Source organism: Cibotium barometz, chromosome 1 (assembly GCF_041138505.1).
Source record: "Cibotium barometz isolate CiBa-2024 chromosome 1, ASM4113850v1, whole genome shotgun sequence".
Lineage (NCBI taxonomy): Eukaryota > Viridiplantae > Streptophyta > Polypodiopsida > Cyatheales > Cibotiaceae > Cibotium > Cibotium barometz.
Genome location: NC_141046.1, coordinates 63072799 through 63092951, shown reverse-complemented (window position 1 = coordinate 63092951; position 20153 = coordinate 63072799). Strand labels below are relative to the sequence as shown.

The 20153-nt window shown below is 45.2% G+C and overlaps 1 pseudogene across 1 annotated transcript in view; it reads right to left on the bottom strand.

Moving 5' to 3' along the window:
- The window catches only part of LOC147642301 (uncharacterized), a 47840-nt pseudogene that overhangs the window by 6791 nt on the left and 20896 nt on the right, over positions 1–20153 (bottom strand). Inside the window, exon 5 of the transcript XR_015266941.1 lies at positions 19271–20039. The product of XR_015266941.1 is annotated as an uncharacterized LOC147642301 (transcript). The remainder of the gene's footprint in view (positions 1–19270; positions 20040–20153) is intronic.

Sequence of the window (20153 nt, the reverse complement as noted above, 5' to 3'; positions counted from 1 at the left end):
AATAACCATGAGGGGATGAAAATAGAGTTTTTTATTGATGCGTGGAAGATAATTGCTCTTGTTTATAAAATCGAATTTGCACATTAACGGCTAGTTGAAAGCAAACCCCAGCCCCCTACCTAAGACTACCACTCCTCCATTCCCAATGCACCCCCCCCCCCCCAAAAAAAAAGGACCGCATTCTACAAACCGCTTGTGGTTAATAAAAACAAACTGATACATGAAAGATAATTGATCTTGTTTATAAAATCGAATCTCCATCGTAACGACTAGTTGACATCAGCATCTAGCTCACCGCCACCAACCATAGAGCCATTATGTCACATACACCCATGCACTAAGGTGCCATGTGACACAATGGCTCATCATCAATGCTACATTTGTACATCAGTAGTACCTTTTTTAAGATTTATTTGCAGTATGCTGTGACCCCATTGTGAGCCCTAGTCCAAGGACATGTCTATGTAGGCCTTTTGCAAGCCATAAATGTCACTGTCAATCCCTTAACCCACTTGGAAAGGGTCATCCTAGCACATAGATTAATATAGCAAGCACAGTGTGCATTGACATAGGCTAGCTTGTAACTATTTGGCTCTCCTAGCTCTATTTCACATGATGAAACCCATGCCCGAACACCAGACAAGTGGAAGAAGACATGGGGACAGGATCCATAAGGTTTGATTAAGAAAAAGCACCATTCTTGGTCAAAAAGCAAGAAAAAACAAAAAGTCAAACAAGGTTGACCACAAGCCAACGACACCATTGGAACGAGGAGACTGAGCCAGACCAAAAAGCTAAAAGGCGCTTTCTCAAAAAGCAGCTCTAAGGCCAAAAAGCAAGGCCTTAAAGCCAAAAAAGTAAAGCACCAAAAGTTGGGTAATATTTTATTAATAAAAGTAAAAAGAGCAAAAGCAAAGGCAAAAAGGAAAAAGCCAAGCATAAAAAGGCAAAGTAAAAGCATGGACAAGCTTTTGGCAAAAAGCAGAGCCCTTTTCAAGTATAAAAAGGCTTGAACCTCTCTTGTAGCATCATGAAGGAGATCGTGGAATGTGTGTGGGCATCATTATGATCATGGAGAGCTTCTTCTTCGCCATCAACACCTTCTTCAACTTGCTTTTCAGATGTACGGTCAGCCCTAGACTTGTATGGGCATATGCATGGGCGATACGGACACGTGTACGGATGCTATACAGACATGTACGGACAAAAATTTTAAAAACCCTAAAATTGCTCAAAAAAACCCTAAAAATTGCTTTTTGAATGTTTTTATCGCCCAAAAACCATTAAAACAGGTATCAGTTTTCTTGCCAGAAAGAGCTTTCCCATGGTTTTCATCATCGACAAGGTTGTAGGAGATGTGGAGATTACTCATGGGAACTTGGATTACTTGAACTTGGACATAGAGCTTGGATATGGAACATAGAGCTTGGACATGGAGCATAGACATGGAGAACTTGGACATAGAGCTTGGGCATGGAACTTGGACATGAACATAGAACTTAGACATATAGCTTGGACATGGATCTAGACACGGACTTGATCTGGACTTGGTGATTTGGACTTGGAACTTGGACTTAGATTCATTGAATTTAGATTTGGATATTGGATTTGGTCCTAGCCCGGTGAGAGATACTTGTGGGTCATCCCCGTGGTGTGCTTGGCATCAGAGATCTTGTGCCTAGACATCGACATCGACTTGGATATCCTACATCAGCACATCTGTTTGTTTTGTATTCATTGATTGTATTGATCTGGCTAGCGTGCCCGTGTATTGTTCTTGAATAAATTCCTGAAAGGGGGCGGAGCCTGTTCCCCGCTCAGTGTGGTGTACTGTGCAAGATCCCTATTCCCTTCTCTCTCTCTCCTCTCTCTCTATATCTTTATCTCTTGGACATGTGGTTGAGTCTGTCACAGCACGCCCCGTTGGGCTTACAGTGGTATCAGACCAAGATTTCTCTTGAAGAAATTTTCTTGGGGTGACAGAGCCATGTCGAGAGCAAAGGGAGACCATGGGCCTCATGAAGGCAACAACCATAAGGTTGTTTTAGAAATTCTTGATGGGAACCGCGGCCATGACATCAGAAGAGTACCATGACTTTCAATAATTCAGACAGTTTATCCAAGGTGAAGAATTCCTAACTTGGAGAGCCAAGAAAGAAAAGGACCAAAAAAGGACTCAAATGTTTGAAGATTTCATCAAGGATCGAGCCACCGAAGCCGCAGGAGTTGAAGCTGCTAAAGCCCATCTTTGGGCCAAAGGAGTCACCATTGCAGGCGGATCTAGAGCTACCCGCTCTATTTATCATCGAGGAGACAAGGAAGCTACTCCTAGGCCTACTCTTTCAGATGTAGTTTCCGCAGGACAGGTAAGGGAAAGGAAGGCAAAGAAGCTAGAGAGATTGGAAGATCATCAGATTGACATCATGCCAGGAAGTTCAACGAATGGTTTGCAGTGGTGCTTAAGTTTTAACCCATTGCATGTTTCGACAAATAAAGCCGTGGAATCTTTGTGGACCAAAGCTGAAACAGAACCCTTTTGAAGCATTGAGACTTTATGCTAGCAAAGGACCGGTGTTGGTTATTCTAGACCTTTTTGTGGTTGAACATGATGAGATTGTATTGGAGCAGTCTTGAACCAAGCAAGCCATATTGTGGCCGATGAATGTCAAAGACAACAAGGAAGCAGATGCATTATCTCGGAGACCCTTGAGCCATGTGGTTTCTATGGGTTACCATATGGATTTCACTTTGATGAAGAATACTTATGCTACCAAAGAATTTTTTCAAAGATGTTTTGGAACAGATTGCAGATTAGAGATTTGGTGACTTTTTATAAAAGGTGAATTTGGGCATGTTCTTGGATTCATCTAGGTATTATAAGTAGGATAATGATCAATTCCAATGTAATATATATACAATGAAGAGGGCTAAAGGCACAATCCCTCCCTCTTGAATCTGTCTTGATCACAAGACGTCTATATTTGTACTTCAAATACATCTGGACCAACCACTTCCTCATAAGCTCGAAGTATATATATATATATATATATATATATATATATATATATATATACTACTTATAATGGTTATTTGGACATGCTCTAGTTTGAATGGCAACGATGTCCGATAGCCCGTTGTAGTATTTTTGGAGTACTACAACTTTGTCTCTCTAACTTTTTCGTGATTTTGTCATTTAGACACTCAAAAAGTAAGATTTGTATATGGGAGGCAACGATACCAGATGACCCATTGATGATGACGATGCCAGATGACCCATTGGACGACAACAATGCCAAATATCTTGGACTTCACAGTCGGGCGGTCATTGCGACCATAAAGCCCAGATGCAGTCGGGCGGTCATTGCGACCAAATGGCCCAGATGACTATATTGGATTTCACAATTGGGCGGTCATTGCGACCAGATGGCCTGTATTGGATTTCGCAGTCAGACGGTCATTGTGACCAGATGGCCCAGATGACTGTATTGGATTTCATAGTCGAACGGTCAATGTGACCAGATGACCCAAATGACTATTGATGAACTCTAGGGCGGTCCTAGTGACCAGATGGCCTTGAGGATAGTTTGAGCGGTCCTAGTGGCCAAATGGCTTAGCACAGTTTCGATGAAACCAGACAGGACAATCCATGAACAGGAGGATCATTACTTGTGCATTGCATACTGATGTATGTTTGAATTTCTTTGACTTTGTGTGTTGTTTTTTATGTATAGACAATGCTTGGATTTATGGCATGTGAATCTCATAGTTGCAAAAAAACGCGTTTCAAACTTTAGGCTACTCGTTTGAAACGTGCAAACGTTTCAAACGTTTGAAACGCGTTTTTTTGCTGGGCCAGTTTTTTTTTATGATAGAAAACGTACGATGCAGTATCTCCTGGCATTTCAGTTTTGAAAGTGACGCTTGAAAGAGACGTTTCCAGCCTTTGAAGTCTTCCAGGTTTGCTTGCACCCCTACCTACGCACCAGTCCTTCTCCCCCGGCCCCTACGCACCGTAGGTAACAGGTTTGTACTAACCCTAAATCCTGATTTTTTCTGATTTTGGACCAAATTTCAGATTTGAAATTTGGGCATTTTTTGCCAGGTTGCCTACATTGGTGCATGCACACCTTGCCTACGCACCAAGCCTACTCCTCCGGCCCCTACGCACCCTGCTTCTCAGGTTTTTAATAACCCTAAATGCTGATTTTTTCTGATTTTGGACCAAATTTCAGATTTGAAATTTGGGCATTTCTTGCCAGGTTGCCCAAATTTCTTCATTCATTCATCATGCCTCGGGCTAAGGATGCCATGTGGAACCACGTAACTCCTGTGAGCAGATATGGGGGTTCAGGCACAGAAAGGTGGAAATGCAATTTTTGTGCCAAAGTGTCAGGTGGGTCTATTATTAGGGTAAAGGCCCATTTTACAGGAGTAAGAGGGGAAGGCATTGGCCCTTGCAGTCAAGTACCAAGAGAGGTTGTAGCGTCTCTTCAGCAATGGAAGAGAGAACATGAAGCAGCAAAGGGAATTCAGCCTATTGATGATGATGTACAGGATACAGATTCTGTAGGTGATGTGTCCAAAAGAGCTAGGACAGAGGATGATTTGCAGAGTCAAGCAGGTGGGTCTAGCTCCATTCCTGTAGCCCACAGATCTTCATTGCCCACCGTGCCTTCTCTAAAGAGGGCAGGCATTAAAGCAGGCATACAAAAGCAAGCTGTCAAGGAGGCCACACGTGAATTGACAAAGTTGTTTATACAATGCGCTTTGTCATTTCACGTCGTGCGTACTCCTCGTTGGAAGAAGGCCATTAAAGCTATCAGCCGCATTGGGTATGAGTGGGAGGGTCCATCTTATGAGTCCCTTCGCAAAACCCACTTAAGGAAGGAGAAGAAGGCAGTGGAGCTTGAGATGGAGCCTTTGAAGGCAACCTGGCAGAAATATGGATGCACATTGCTTTGTGATGGCTGGACAGACATGAGAAAGAGAAATGTATATAACATTTTGGTGTCCTGTTGTAAGGGCACAATGTTTTTGCGTGCCATTGATGCCTCGGTTCCAGGTACAGTTGTTACTGGAGCATTCATATGGAGACATTTGCGTGAGGCAGTGCTAGAGATTGGCCCAGAGAACATAGTGCAGGTAGTTACAGATAATGGGTCAAATTGTGTATCTATGGGCAGGATGTTAGAGGATGAGTTTCCAAAGATAGTGTGGACTCCATGTGCATCACACAGCTTGGACCTCTTGATAGAGGATGTGGCCAAAATTGGGTGGATTGCCGACCTCTTTAGTACTTCTCGGAGCATGGTGAAGTTTGTCACCAAGAGGCCAAAGGTTTTAGCTATGTTTCGTGCACACAGTGATTTGGAGTTGTTGAAGCCCTCAAACACCAGGTTTGCTTACATGCTCATTGTGGTTGAGAGGCTTGTGCGGGTCCGTACAGGTTTACTCCGCACTGTTGTCTCTCAGGAGTGGATGGCATGGGATGATAGAGAGCATCCCAAGGCAGTAGCATTTGTGCGCGCGGTAATGCGAGACACTTGGTGGGCTGAGGCCCTTGCACTTGTCACGGCCACTCAGCCTATATATAGTGTGCTTCGCATTACGGACATGGAGGGCAGCACCCTTGGACTCTTATATGAGTTCATGGACCGCATTGGAGAGGCCCTAGATCGATGCACTATACTATCAGCTGAGAGGTATGTATCATTGTATGTCATTGTTGTTCTTTTAGTTGCCAGTGGCCACATTATACATTGATATTAATTCCATGCTTCCAAGTGTCGTTGAACAGGATCCAGGACATCAGGGAGGTGTGGAACCGTAGATGGGATTGGTTTCATAGGCCAATCCATGCGGTTGCCCATATACTACACCCACTATGGCGGAATGAGGAGCAGTTCAACAATGAGGAGCTAGAAGAGGGATGGCAGTCTTACATCCAGACCTGGACTGGAGGTGATGTTCAGCTCCTCAGGAAGTTAGAGGATGAGCTCCTAGTATTTCGGAATGGGAGTCATGCCTTTGGGAGAGCCACTGCAGTTTTGAGAGAGACTCAGCTTCAGCCAGTCTCTTGGTGGGAGAAATATGGCATCGGTACTCCAGTTCTGGTAAGTGCCCACTGACAAGTTACAACTTACATGTAATAAGTTTGCACTTTGAAGTAACAACTTAGTACTTACAACTTATATAAGTTGTTTCTTCTTATTATTTATAAAGTTTTCTGTTATCTTTTGACAGAAACGCCTTGCATTACGAGTCCTCTCACAGGATTGCAGCTCTGGTCCATGTGAGAGAAACTGGAGCACATGGGCCCTCTTCCATACAAAGAAGAGGAACAAATTGTCCACTGCTCAATTAGAACGGTTGGTGTATTGTCATTGCAACCTCCGTTTAATTGAGCAGCAAGGCAATCCCATTGAGCCGCGCCAAGTGAATGTCGACAAGATCGACATAGAGAAAGTGAAGGACGTACCAGAGATCCCTGCTGAGGAGCGCGACATCTATGCCATGCTATACGAGGAGATGATGGCACCAGCTACTATGACACGATCACGGGCACCGACATCAGCAGATCATGCATCTACGAGTGCTGAGGCTGAGGCTGAGGCTTCATCTTCTTACGACACAGACTCACATTCCTCAGAGGAGGATGATGCTGAGTAGTTACTAGTTACTACTAGTGACTCTTGACTCTTGACACTTGAGTCTAGAGTTGAGAGTCCAGACTCCAGACATTGGAGACCATTTGTTTTTTCAGAGTTTTTGTATTTGGTCTTTCGGTACAGACATCTGTATTTCAGATTTCAGATTTATCATTTGACACTATTCACTAGTGCTTAGTATGTTGCTTAGTATGTTGTAAGTTGTAACTTGTAACTTCAAACTGGTTATGCTATTAATAATTATATGGGTTTTTGCCATCTATGATCTAATTCCTGATTCCTGAAGACTGCCATGTATCATGTATGATGTATCATGATTCATGTTACATGTATGATCATTGTATGATGTAAATTGTAATCATGTATGATGTATTAAGAATCAGGATTCAGTATGAAATTTGAATCATGGATTCATCATTCATGATGTATCATGATTCATGTATATGAAAGTTGAATGTAGATTTTAGCATTAAACTGTACCAAACATAAATTTATGGACACCCCCCTAAAAAAAACCTGGAAAAAACACCTGAAAAAAAATTTGAAAAAAACTTTTAAAAAACTTTTGGAAATTTGTTTGAAACGTTTTTGAAACGTTTCAAACACGTTTCAAAAACGCGTTTCAAAAAACGTGTGGCAACTATGCATGTGATAGTCCGTTGGGCTCCAAACTACCTGGCCAGTACCTGGAATACGAATGATGCATACTTGTTTGTTGACTAGCTTGTGTCTAGTTTTTGCAAAAGGTGAGTATGAATTTATTTTATCTAACACATGTGACAGGCCATGAAGATGTACCATCAAGAACAAGGACATCGGTCAAAGAAAAGGCATTGAGATATTGCCAAATGAACAGATGACACCACAGATATGGGGAAAGACCAAATGCACAAGCTCACCAGATGGGGCTAGTACCTTCAAACATATGAAAGTACTTCATGTACTTGGAACACATGGATATACATGGAACATATGGATGAGTTTGAAACACTTGCAGTCTGTAGTTGAGGACAACAACGATATAAGAGGGAGGGAATGTAACTATTTGGTCCTCCTCGCTCTATTTCACATGATGAAACTAAAAATAAAAAGAGCAAAAACAAAGGCAAAAAGGAAAAAGCCAAGCATAAAAAGGCAAGGCAAAAGCATGGACAAGCTTTCGGCAAAAAGCAGAACCCTTTTCAAGTATAAAAAGGCATGAACCTCTCTTGTAGCATCATGAAGGAGATCATGGAGTGTGTGTGGGCATCATTATGATCATGGAGAGCTTCTTCTTCACCATCAACACCTTCTCCAACTTGCTTTTCAGATGTACGGTCAGCCCTAGACTTGTGGCATATGCATGGGCGATACGGACGCGTGTACGGAAGCTATACAGACATGTACGGACAGAAATTTCAGAAACCCTAAAACTGCTCCAAAAACCCTAAAAACTGCTTTTTGGATATTTTTATCGCCCAAAAACCATTAAAACAGGTTTTATATCAGTTTTCTTGCCAGAAAGAGCTTTTCCATGGTTTTCTTCATTGACAAAGTTGGAAGAGTTGTGGAGATTACTCATGGAAACTTGGACTACTTGAACTTGGATATGAACTTGGACATAGAGCTTGGATATGGAACATAGAACTTGGACATGGAGCATAGACATGGAGAACTTGGACATAGAGCTTGGGCATGGAACTTGGACATGAACATGGAATTTAGACATATAGCTTGGACATGGATCTAGACTTGGACTTGATCTGGACTTGGTGATTTGGACTTGGAACTTGGACTTGGAACTTGGACTTGGATTCATTGGATTTGGATTTGGTACTAGCCCAGTGAGAGATACTTGTGGCTCATCCCCGTGGTGTGCTCGGCGTCAGAGATCTTGTGCCTAAACATCGACATCGACATCGACATCGACTTGGATATCCTACATTGGCATATCTGTTTGTTTTGTATTCATTGATTGTATTGATCCTAGCCAGCGTGCTCGTGGATTTGTTCCTGAATAAATTGCTAAAAGGGGGCAAGGCCTGTTCCCCGCTCAAGATCCCTATTCCCTTCTCTCTCTCCCCTCTCTCTATATATCTTTATCTCTTGGACATGTGGTTGAGTCTGTCACGGCACGCCCCACTGGCTTACATAGCCTCACATGGGCAGCCCATGGGTCACCAAAGGGGTAGCCTTAGTGCCCAGTGCGCCAACCCTAGGAGGCATGTGCCCAATCGGCCAGCAGCCTTGGGACCCCAGTCGGCAGTAGAAGCATGTGCAAGCACACATGTGGGAGAAAAGGCATCATTCAGCAGTCGTGGGCAATAATCATCACACCAACTTGCATTCAAGAGGCCGACCAGCATTATTTTGTCCATGAGAACTGGCCGGCAGCATGATAGGTGGAGGACTTGCATATATGGGCCCTATAAAAAGGCGCCTAAGTCCCTAGTCTTTCATATCTCATTCTTTGACAGCTCAGCAGTGAAACAAAGCCTCTATCATGTGTGCTTGAGTCTTTTGACTTGTGCATACATCTTCAGCAAGAGCACTTACTGTGCTACAGTCCAAGGCAGCAGAAGAAGTCATCTTCAGCATTCAGCCATCAGTCCCGCATCCCCTCAGCAAATCTGGGTGTGCATATTGGCTCCCGAAGTGGCTTCTAGAGTGCCTTCAAACCGCTTGATGGTTCAGTTGACATTTGGTCCACCTCATCCTTGCGTTTGGCATTGCACAATCAACCGTCGTCAGTAAGTTTTCTACATTTTAAAAGCAATAAAGCAATACTCTTGTTTGCAAGAGGGAGCCCTTAATTGGGTAGTCGAGACCCAATCTGGTGTTGACTCTCTATCTCTACAGCTCTCTCTCCTATGTATAAAATTAAATTGGGTTGCTTAAGTTCACTAAAAGAAAAGGTATAAAGATGGCCTTTCTCTATGAGTTCCACAATAATACCAGTTGCATGCTACAATGGTGTCTGAGCTTCTAGTCATGACCCTGCTTGGCTACCTAAAGTGAGGCGTTTGTCAGATTATGCAGCGGAGATGATGACCAAATCTGGGAACACGAGCAAAAACGCAGGCAGAAAAACAGCACAAGAGAGAGAGAGATGTAGGCATGTAACTCTGCTCTATATACACAAGAAGATCCCGAGAACTGATACAAATGAGGTATGGGGGCTGAGGACCTATATATACCCCCCTAGAGGGCAGTCGGCCAGCATAAGGAAAAGCCCACGACTGATAAAAGGTCCACGACTGCATAAATGCAGTCGGCCAGCAATCTGGTGCCCAAAACTGATCAAAACCAGTCGGCCAGCAGCAAGAGTGCCCACGACTGATAAACACCCAGTCGGCCAGCACTGTATTGCTCTTGGCACCCTCTGGCAGCCCTCCCAAGCCTCAAAAAAAATGGGAAAAATAGGGGAAAAATACAGAGAGTGGGGAAAAATGGGAAAACACCTCATAAGGGCGGGCACACCCACAACAAAGGCCCTGGTGTATAAATCTAGACAGGAGATGACTTCTAACACCCCCTCTCAGCTCCTGGCTGTGTAACCAACCACTGGGAGCTGGGGTGTCGCCTGAGCAAGTCCTGAGAGAGCGACTTCGTGAAGAGGTCCACCGTACTGTCCTCCGTCGAACAGAACTCTAGCAAGATGTCACCAGCAACGATCTGTTCACGAACAAAGTGCCTCTGGATGACCAAGGGTTCCTCCAGTGGAAGCCCAAACCTGCAATGTAACCTCCTCCTGCTCCGTAAACCTGCTCCTGGGCCATAAGTAGATCCCCTCGTGTCCGAATCTCCTCCCCAAACCGAGTCACTCCAACCGCGGAGTCGGACTCCATCCAACAATCCCCCTCCTGTGTACAAGAGTCCATGATCCTTTGCATGCCGCAGAAACCACACGAAACGCAATCCTGCCTCCCAAAGAGACATCTGCAACCAAGAGCTCAACTGCCTCATCAGGAAGCTCCCGTCCAATGTGGTGTCCATCAACCAGATCAATGAACCATACAGCTTCTGAGTAACAAAGACATCACACTGCTCACAAGGATCAACACCTGTTACGGTGCACAAACAAGTCCTGGAAACCTGATGAAACCTGTCAAACACCCCCTCTGAATCCGGAACCACAAAGCCTGGAGAAACCACCTCCTTCTGCAAGTAAGCACCTGCCACCTGCCTGGCTTTCCGAAAGGTCCCCGTGGAAAGAACATCCTCAACTACTGGAAGTTCTATGTCCCGAACACTACGAGACATCAAAGCATAAGTGACCTGTTCAGCTTCCTCCGACTGACGAACACAAGAACTACCAACATCAGTACTGGAAAGTTCCTGCCAACTGCTGCCATCTACTGGTAAGCTATCCACCATCTGGTCTCGGAAAGCTCGCACCTGCAGCGTATCCACACTTGAGTAGCCATTACCAGACTGCCACTCATCACAATCCTGAGGACCTGGGAGAGAGAGTGCTGAAAGCCTGTAAACTCCATTCTCCACTCCGCCTTCCCAAACCACTTGGCCTGTTGCTTTGTCCCGCAGAGCAACAAAATGCTCATCAAACTCCACCCGTACGCCATTCTTGCAAACCTGATGCACTGACAACAGATGAAAACCAAGTGCCAGAACATACAATACCTGGGAGGAATGCTTCCCCCCTCTGCCATCGGGAACTATCTCCATCCTGCCCTCACTGTGAACTGGGATAGTGGACGTATCCCCAGTAAGAATATGACCAGAAAGCCTGCAGAGATCCTGTAAACCGGAACGGGAAGGAGTCATGTGCCTGGAAGCACCACTATCGAGAATCCACTCCAGAGTATCCGTTGCGGAGAGTCCTCCAATCTCCTCCCTGCCTGAAGAAAATGAAGCATCGGTGTCCATCACCTCCAGGTGCACAAAAGCGGGAGTCTTCGTGATTGCTGAGGAGTTCACCCTTCTCGGTCTTCGGCTTGGGACACTGCCTCCAGTAGTGGCCTTTCTCGCCACAATCATTACAGGTCCTCTCTGCCTTCAGTTTCTCGCGATCACTAACGGACATCTTCTCAGAAGACTTCTCCGACGAAGCCTTCCCCTTGCCCGTGTTACGGCCTTTCGACCGTTGGCCAGTTAAGGCCTCCGAACCTCCACCCTGAGGAGGGTTCGTAAATCGTTCCTCCTGGTCCAAGACCATGGGCACAAGCTCCTCCCACATGATGGTGCTGAGCCTGCCACTGGTAATCAACGACGAGTAAAATGCTGAGTACGAAGAGGGCAAATGTGACAGCAACGTGATGGCCATGTTCTCTGACGATATCTCCTTCCCAGCCTGAAGAACTTCCTGCTGAAGAGCTTGCAGCTTGTTAGTATGCTCCCGCATCGTCGACGACTTTGCAGGGCTCATAACCCGCATCTGTACTTCCAAGGAAATTCTCTTCATGGGTGATACCCTGTTGTAAAGTGAGGCCAAATGCTGCCATATACCTCTGGCCAGCGTCATATGCTTTACATGATTGATTACCTGCGGTGTGCAGTTGAGGAAAATAAACGAACGGACCCTGGCGTTGACGCGATCCCACATCTGCGTCTGGGCCTCCCGGTCCTTTCGGGTTGACGGTAACTCCCCTTCCTCTACTTCCGGCCGTGGAACACCAACAACGACGAAATCGGCGAGGTCGTAAGACTCCAGAACGGATTCCATCATCACCTTCCATATGCCGTAGTTGCTCCCATCCAACTGACGGTCCACCAGGAATGTGGGGAGTGTCGGGATCTTCACATGTCTCTCGGCCATCTCAAACAGATCTGCCATAGCGGGGATGTACTTTGAAAAGGGTGGGTGGGTGGGAACAAAGAAGAAATAAAACCTGCAAGTGGCTGTCCAGCAAATCAGCCCGCCTTCCTCTTGCTTCTCCTCTTCCTGTTCAGCCCAAAACAGTCCACCAATCAGCCACAAAACAGCCCCCCTCTTGCTCACACAAATCCCAAGACCTATCTAGAGCCTAGGGCTCTGATACCATGTCAGAATATGCAGCGGAGATGATGACCAAATCTGGGAACACGAGCAAAAACGCAGGCAAAAAAACAGCACAAGAGAGAGAGAGATGTAGGCGTGTAACTCTGCTCTATATACACAGGAAGATCCCGAGAACTGATACAAATGAGGTATGGGGGCTGAGGACCTATATATACCCTCCTAGAGGGCAGTCGGCCAGCATAAGGAAAAGCCCGCGACTGATAAAAGGTCCACGACTGCACAGTCGGCCAGCAATCTGGTGCCCAAAACTGATCAAAACCAATCGGCCAGCAGCAAGAGTGCCCACGACTGATAAACACCCAGTCGGCCAGCACTGTACTGCTCTTGGCACCTTCTGGCAGCCCTCCCAAGCCTCAGAAAAAATGGAAAAAATAGGGGAAAAATACGGAGAGTGGGGAAAAATGGGAAAACACCTCATAAGGGCGGGCACACCCACAACAAAGGCCCTGGTGTATAAATCTAGACAGGAGATGACTTCTAACAGCGTTTTGTGGATGGCAAAAGTGAGGTCTGGAAAAACCACCCAGCCAAAAGAATTCGTCCAAGAAGAAGAGACCACCAAAGAAGAAAGTGTCCAAGAACGACACCACCAAAGAAGAAACGCTTCCAAGTTCCGCAAAGCACTAAGGATTTCCTTGAAGAGCCAATGGAACAAAACAAACTGCTAAAGTTATAGCTTCAACAAGCAAAAGAGGCAAAGAACCTAAAGAGCAGCCTAAAGAGTAGGGTCCCACAAAATTTGAACGCATTCCTCTCCTAATGGAGCAACAAAGATGCCAAGAACATGCTCAGGAATGGAAGATCAAGGAAGCCAAACGCAAGGTAGAAGAAGACCGGAACCGTGCAGAACTCGCAGCTCTAGAGCATCAACACAAGCTAGATCAAGAAGCCATGCAACTCATTAGCAGACACTAGCAACTTTACAGGCCACTCTCATAGAAACACTTCCCAAACTGGCACCTAGTCCTAGTTCCTCCACCACCATCACCCGTGCTCAACCAAACTTCAATAAGTATGATGGTAAGTGTGACCATTCTGCAAATCACTCAGTGTATTCATCAATTTGTTGCATATTTTCCATTAGCTAAGATTGCACATCCACAACCGGCCACCAGGGCACCAAATTATGTATGGGACACCTTTGTGTCTGACCTCAAAACCAATCCCAGTACATGACCAATCCGGAGGACGAGTTTTAGAGACTCTCCCAAAAATGGATCACCCATGTTGACTTACTCCAACGAGGACATCCTAGTACATGACCAATCCGGAGGACGAGTTTTAGACTCTCCCAAAATGGATCACCCATGCTGACTTACTCCAACGAGGACATCAGCACGGCACAACAATCCGAGAAATCCCACGAAGAAAAGTTGAAGCAGTTCCTCATGGGATTGGATACCAACATCATGTTTATTGTACGGAATTTTGAGCCTCAAATCAGGATTTGACTCTAGCTCAAAATCAAGAGATCATGTTGAACGGAGGCAAGCCCAAGCAAGCTCAGACAAGCCCCAAACCCCAACAGCAACAGTCATCATCTCAGCCGATAAGGGAGCACAAAACAACAAAGATAATAAAGACAGTAAGAAAGATTCTCAGAGCAACTCACTCGGTAAGAAAAACACAGAAGCAAAACCTAAGAAGACGCCCGAGGAGAAGGCCAAGGAGGGCATTACTAGAGGTTATCTCCAACCAGATGAGAAAAAACGATACCAAGTAGAGAACTTATGTTTCTCCTACCATCATGTAGGCCATGGTGGGAAGGACTCCACCAAGTGGCAAGCTGAGAAAGCCGCCAAGGCATCGTCTTCTATAAAGGCCACCGCCGAAGCTACACCTACACCTCCACCCTTGAATTCTAATGTTGTTCAGCTTTTCCGCGCTTTGCATCCAATGCCTCCAATGGTATTTCATGAAAAGCAAGAGGACGAGGCTGAGAGGCAAACAAAATCTCTGATTAGTGCCTATGGCACAGCAAAGGGACAACAATTCATTGTTCTTTTCAACATGGGCAACTTTGAGGACGCCATCTCTCCACAATTGGCTACTACGATGGGTAGTATCACACCATCTAGTTGTGGATGCATTACACCTGGGCTTCGCATGCATAGCAAAGGGATAGCAATTCATTGTTCTTTTCGACATGGGCAGCTCTGAGGACACCATCTCCACAGTTGGCTATTACTAGGGGTTGTACCTTAGTATCACACCGTCTAGTTGTGGCGGGTTGCACCTAGGTTGCGCACACATATTACTCACAAAGCTCATCAAATTGAATTCCATGTTCAGCAAGACTTCATTGTTTCACAACTTTTGGGATGTGACATGATTCTCGTCATCTAGTGGTTTTGGGAATTTGTGCCCATTCTTGATTGGTGGCAGGACACCTTGATTGGTGGCAGGACACCTTGAATATTGTTGACAATCTTCCTAAGTCTGTCATAATTTGCAAGGATAGGAGCATTCTTGGAATTCCACTCAATTCTCACATCCAGACCCAACGAGCAATTAGAAAGAAAGCCGAGTGTGTGTTTACCTATGTTCGCAGTCAACAGTCCACTGTTCAAACAACAAACCCTTTTTAAGTTCAATGCTCAGAAGACCACATTTCACTGAGACTTCATTGTTTCACCACTTTTGGGCTGTGACTTGATTCTCGGCATCTAGTGGTTTTAGGAGTTTGTGCCCATTCCTGATTGGCGCGACAGGACACCTTCCATATTATTGACCATCTTCATGAGCCTATCATAATTTCCGAGGATAGAAGCACTCCTAGGATTCTGCATAATTCTCATGTCTAGACCCAATGAGCAATTAGAAAAGGAGTTGTGTGTGCGTTGATCTATGTTCGCAACCACAATCCATTGTTTAGACAACAAACAACAACAGTTGGCAGGTCTCCTTCTGTGATTTCGAGACATCATGCGGAGGGATGACCTCTTGCCCATTCGTCTTGAGGATCATCGGATTGAGTTGGTCCTCAGGGCAAAACTGGGACACTATAAAGTTCAAAATGGCTCCTATCACATGTCCAAGGCATTGAAGGGCAAATGAAAATTCTCTAGGATCGGGACCCAGTATTATTTGGCCCATGGTTCACAACCAAGCCACTATAAAGTTCAAAATGGCTTCTTGTTCTACAAAAACCGGCAATGTGTACTAATGGGCGTTGGGGATCATTGCGGTATCAACAATACCTTAGAGAAGTTGAGCGATTATTCAACATGGACTTTGTAGAGCCTCTTCCAGCAGCTATAGAAACCAAAAATACACAGTATATGACCATTGTGGATCCTTCTTCCAATCATGATTGAAGCCTTATGCTGGACCATCATTGCAAGAGGATCCGAATGTGCAGCAACCTGAAGTGGTCGTCAACGAGGTAGAAAGTTATCGAGCCCGAGCAGATTCTCTATCTAGTATCGACTCTGTATCTCTACAACTCTTATCTTCTGTGTACAAAGATTAAAGTGGATTGCTTAAGCTCACTAAAAGAAAAGATATAAAGAAGGCCTTGCTGTGAGTTACACAACCATACCGGTTACATGCTACACATTAGGCTCACCCTTGAGTTAGAGATTAGAAGCATCTACAGACTTGGATCCACATGCACACTACAAAGCCCTGGTGTCCCATACCAACGAGACACACCCCTCCAATTTGAGCATCAAGTAGTCTCAGTAGGGCCTCAAATCCAGGTATGAGGAACTCTCCCTCAAACTGACCCAATAACTCACTTATATCAGCCATGTAACTATTTGGCCCTCCTAGCTCTATTTCGCATAATGAAATCCATGCCCGAACAACAAACAAGTGGAAGAAGACATGGGGACAAGGTCCATAAGGATTGATTAAGAAAAAGCACAATTCCTGGTCAAAAAGCAAGAAAAAGTAAAAAGTCAAACAGGGTTGACCACGAGCCAAGGGCACCATTGGAAAGAGGAGACTAAGCTGGACCAAAAAGCTAAAAGTCGCTTTCTCAAAAAGTAGCTCTAGGGCCAAAAAGCAAGATCCTAAAGTTGTAAAAGCACAAATCAAGAACTATAATATTTAATAAAAAGGCAAAAGCATCACTTTTTGGCAAAAAGCAAGGCTTCCCTAAGTATAAAAGAAGCATGAGCCTCTCTTGAGCATCAAGTTGAAGAAGAACTCTTCATCGCGTTGCCATCTTCGTTCAAGCGTGGCGATTATCTTCTTCATCATCATCTATGAACCAAACCATGGAGTTTTGCATCGCTACCCAACTGATTTCAGAGCGCCTCCAGCAATTGTAGTGCCACGTCACCGTCTTTCCGTGCGACTGTACGGATCCGTACAGACTGTACAGACAGAAAATACCAAAAAACCTAAAAAATCCAAAAACCCTAAAAAATGCTTTTTGGAGGTTTTTATCGCCCGAAAACCATTAAAACAGGTTTTATATCAATTTTCTTGCCAGAAAGAGCTTCTCTAGGGTTTTCATCATCGACAAGGCTATAGGAATTGTGGAGATTATTCATGGGATGAGTGAGTGGATTTAGAGCTTGGACATGGAACTTGGGCACAGAGCTTGGACATGGAACATGAAGCTTGTACATGGAAGCTTGAACTTGAGCATAGACATGAAGAACTTGGACATAGAGCTTGGGCATGGAGCTTGTACATGAACATGGAACACAAAGCTTAGACATGGAGCTTGGATTTTGGACTTGGATTTAGATTCATTGGACTTGGGATCCATTGGATTTGGATATTGGATCTGGTACAAGCCCGGTGAGAGATACTTGTGGGTCATCCCCGTGGTGTGCTTGACATCAGAGATCTTGTGCGTCGACATCGACATTGACTTGGATATCCTACATCGGCATATTTGTTTGTTTTGTATTCACTAGTGGTGAATAAATTCTTGAAAGGAGGCAGGGCCTATTCCCCGCTCAATGTGTTGTACTGTGCAAGATCCCCATTCCCTTTTCTCTCTCCCCTCTCTCTCTTTATATTTTTATCTCTTGGACACGTGGTTGAGTCTGTCACCGCATGCCCCACTAGGCTTTCAGGCCACCTATAAATCAGGTGCCAAAACTAGCCCAAGCCTCAAAAAACTCCTAAACAACCCCGTTTAGATGCCTAATCCCCATCCCCAACTGATTAACTTAACCCTAGGTTAATCATGTTAACCCTGTTGGGGCCTCAGGATGCCCCCCCCACACCCCTCCCTCTTGCACTTCCCCGCTTCCCCTCCCTCTTCTTGAACAGCCCATTCCCCTCATATACAGCCACTCTCCTCCTAGTACCTACACAGAACTCGCAACCACCACCCCTCCCCCCCGCCACTCCTTCGTCTTCCTTGATCAAGGCCACCCTCAAAAGCTCTTTTTTGGAAGTGGACTTCCAGCTGGTCACCTTAAGTTACCTCCTTGCAGGCCAGCACCCTCATCTGTAAATTCACCCGTAACAGACCCATGCGGCGACAAATTCGCGATCTCCTGTAAGCTGCACTTCTCGTGGAGCAAGACCAGGTCACTGAGGTTCAGTTCATTGGCAATAGCCACATTTCAATAAAGTTCAACTCCGTCACTCTCATGGATAGAATCCTGCAGTTAAGCCCCATCACGGTACACATTGCACACGTATATTTTGCTAGACGGCAACAGGGCTTCATGCTTAACTCTGACCCACTGGCCTTCATGGTTGGCATCCCAATGACCGTCTGGTTCCATTTCCTCCTGAAGGGCATGGCATGGCTCCCAAAGTGCAGGGCCAGAGCATGTCAGGATTTATCACAAGATCCGCTTATCCTGAGCCCAGGTGATTCGGTGGACTCACCAGTCGCCCCTTCAGTCCTAGTGGGGGGGGATGTACAATAGAAGGCATACTCTTATAATCGGGGTAAGATCGGAGAATCAGAGGTACGAGGCAAGAAAAATCTACGGCCACTCCACCTTGTACCATACCTTCATATTCAAGAGAGAAACAGCCAAGCATTACAGAGAAATTACTGTTTATGAAGAATGTCTGCTGCAAGGCCTTTGACAGTCCCATGGGCTTCATCAATCAGTAGATTGAGGCTGCTATTGGTGAAGCAGCTAGTCATTGGGATCACTATGACACAATACAAGCGAGATACTGCAGGCTAGTCATCGGGGTCACTATATAGTGACACTATATGAGCAAGATACTGCAGACTGTACAGTTCTTCTTTTTTCTTTTTTCTTTTTTCTTTGTTTCTTTCCTTCAAGATATCCTTCTGTAGTAGCAACTTGAGTGCCCACCTGAAGGTGGCTTGGTCTCCCACCCAAACGTGGTACAATTATGGCCACAACAGCCAGGATGCCGTAGGGGAACCTGCTCGGGACCTTTCAATGCTAAATATTGCACCATCTGACTGAAAAGTGGATACCCGCTCACCCAAACACTCTTTGTCCTGTACATAAATGAGTTGGCTGATTTCTTTGGAACACTTCCAAATAAGATGCCATGCCCTTGCCCCCACCCCCCCCCCCCCCCCCCCGCGGCGCGCGCGCGGAAAAAAACAAAAAAAACCAACACACACGCATGCATGCACAAGCAGACACACACAGAGGATATTGGGGAAAGACCTACAAAACATAGGGAAAGTACTTACAAATTTTCTTCTTCAAACTTGTAAGCTTGAGAGCTACTGTCATTGTTAAAGCTGGGGAAGATGCTGTCATGTGCATATTTCTGAACATGTAGCCCATCCACTGGCCTCCCGACACCCCTCCTGAGCGATTTTCTACCTTGCAACAGTATCTCTTGATGTCTTGTTTCATTTTGGAACTCGTTTGAAACTCTGAAATCTTGTTGCCGGTCATCAAAGGCCTGCAATGGAGAAAATCTTCTTGCCTCAGGTATCCGAGCAGTTTCAAGTCTGTGTTCCTCAGGCATACCAGCTTCTGCTCCACAGAAAAACTGAGTGGAGCATCCCAAAACCAACAGATTATTTGAGCTTCTGTCTGTTGGCAGAGGCTCAGCTACACTTGCATTGGGAAAAGGAGGAATTACAGGGTAACAATAAGTGGAGTTGGACTGTTCCAATGTCTTGTGGAAGGAAACACCACTTTGACTTCTCCGATATTGTAATGATCCAACCTCTAAACTGCTACTTTCATTTTGAAGCTCATCACGCTCAATTCTATCACAGCTTGCATATTGTTTTGAGGCACTTTGCATGACTGAAGCCCGATCAGCAGCCAAAGGCCACACTCTTGAATGTACAACACCCACACCAGGTGGAAGGGAGGCCAGGCTTATCTTGACTTCAACAGAGAGGCCTAGCACTTTCTTGAAAGAGTTAGCTATGCCCTTTCTATACCTCTCAGCTCTGTGTTTATGTTCAGGCTTCCCGAATTCCAAATGAGCCTCAGCATCAACTGCAAAAAGTCAATAAAATCCTCAGCCTTTCTTGAAAAAGAAAGAAAAGCCATGAAACACATAAACACACAAAGAGGCAGAAGCGTGGCATGTTTCTCTTGGTAGAAAAGCTG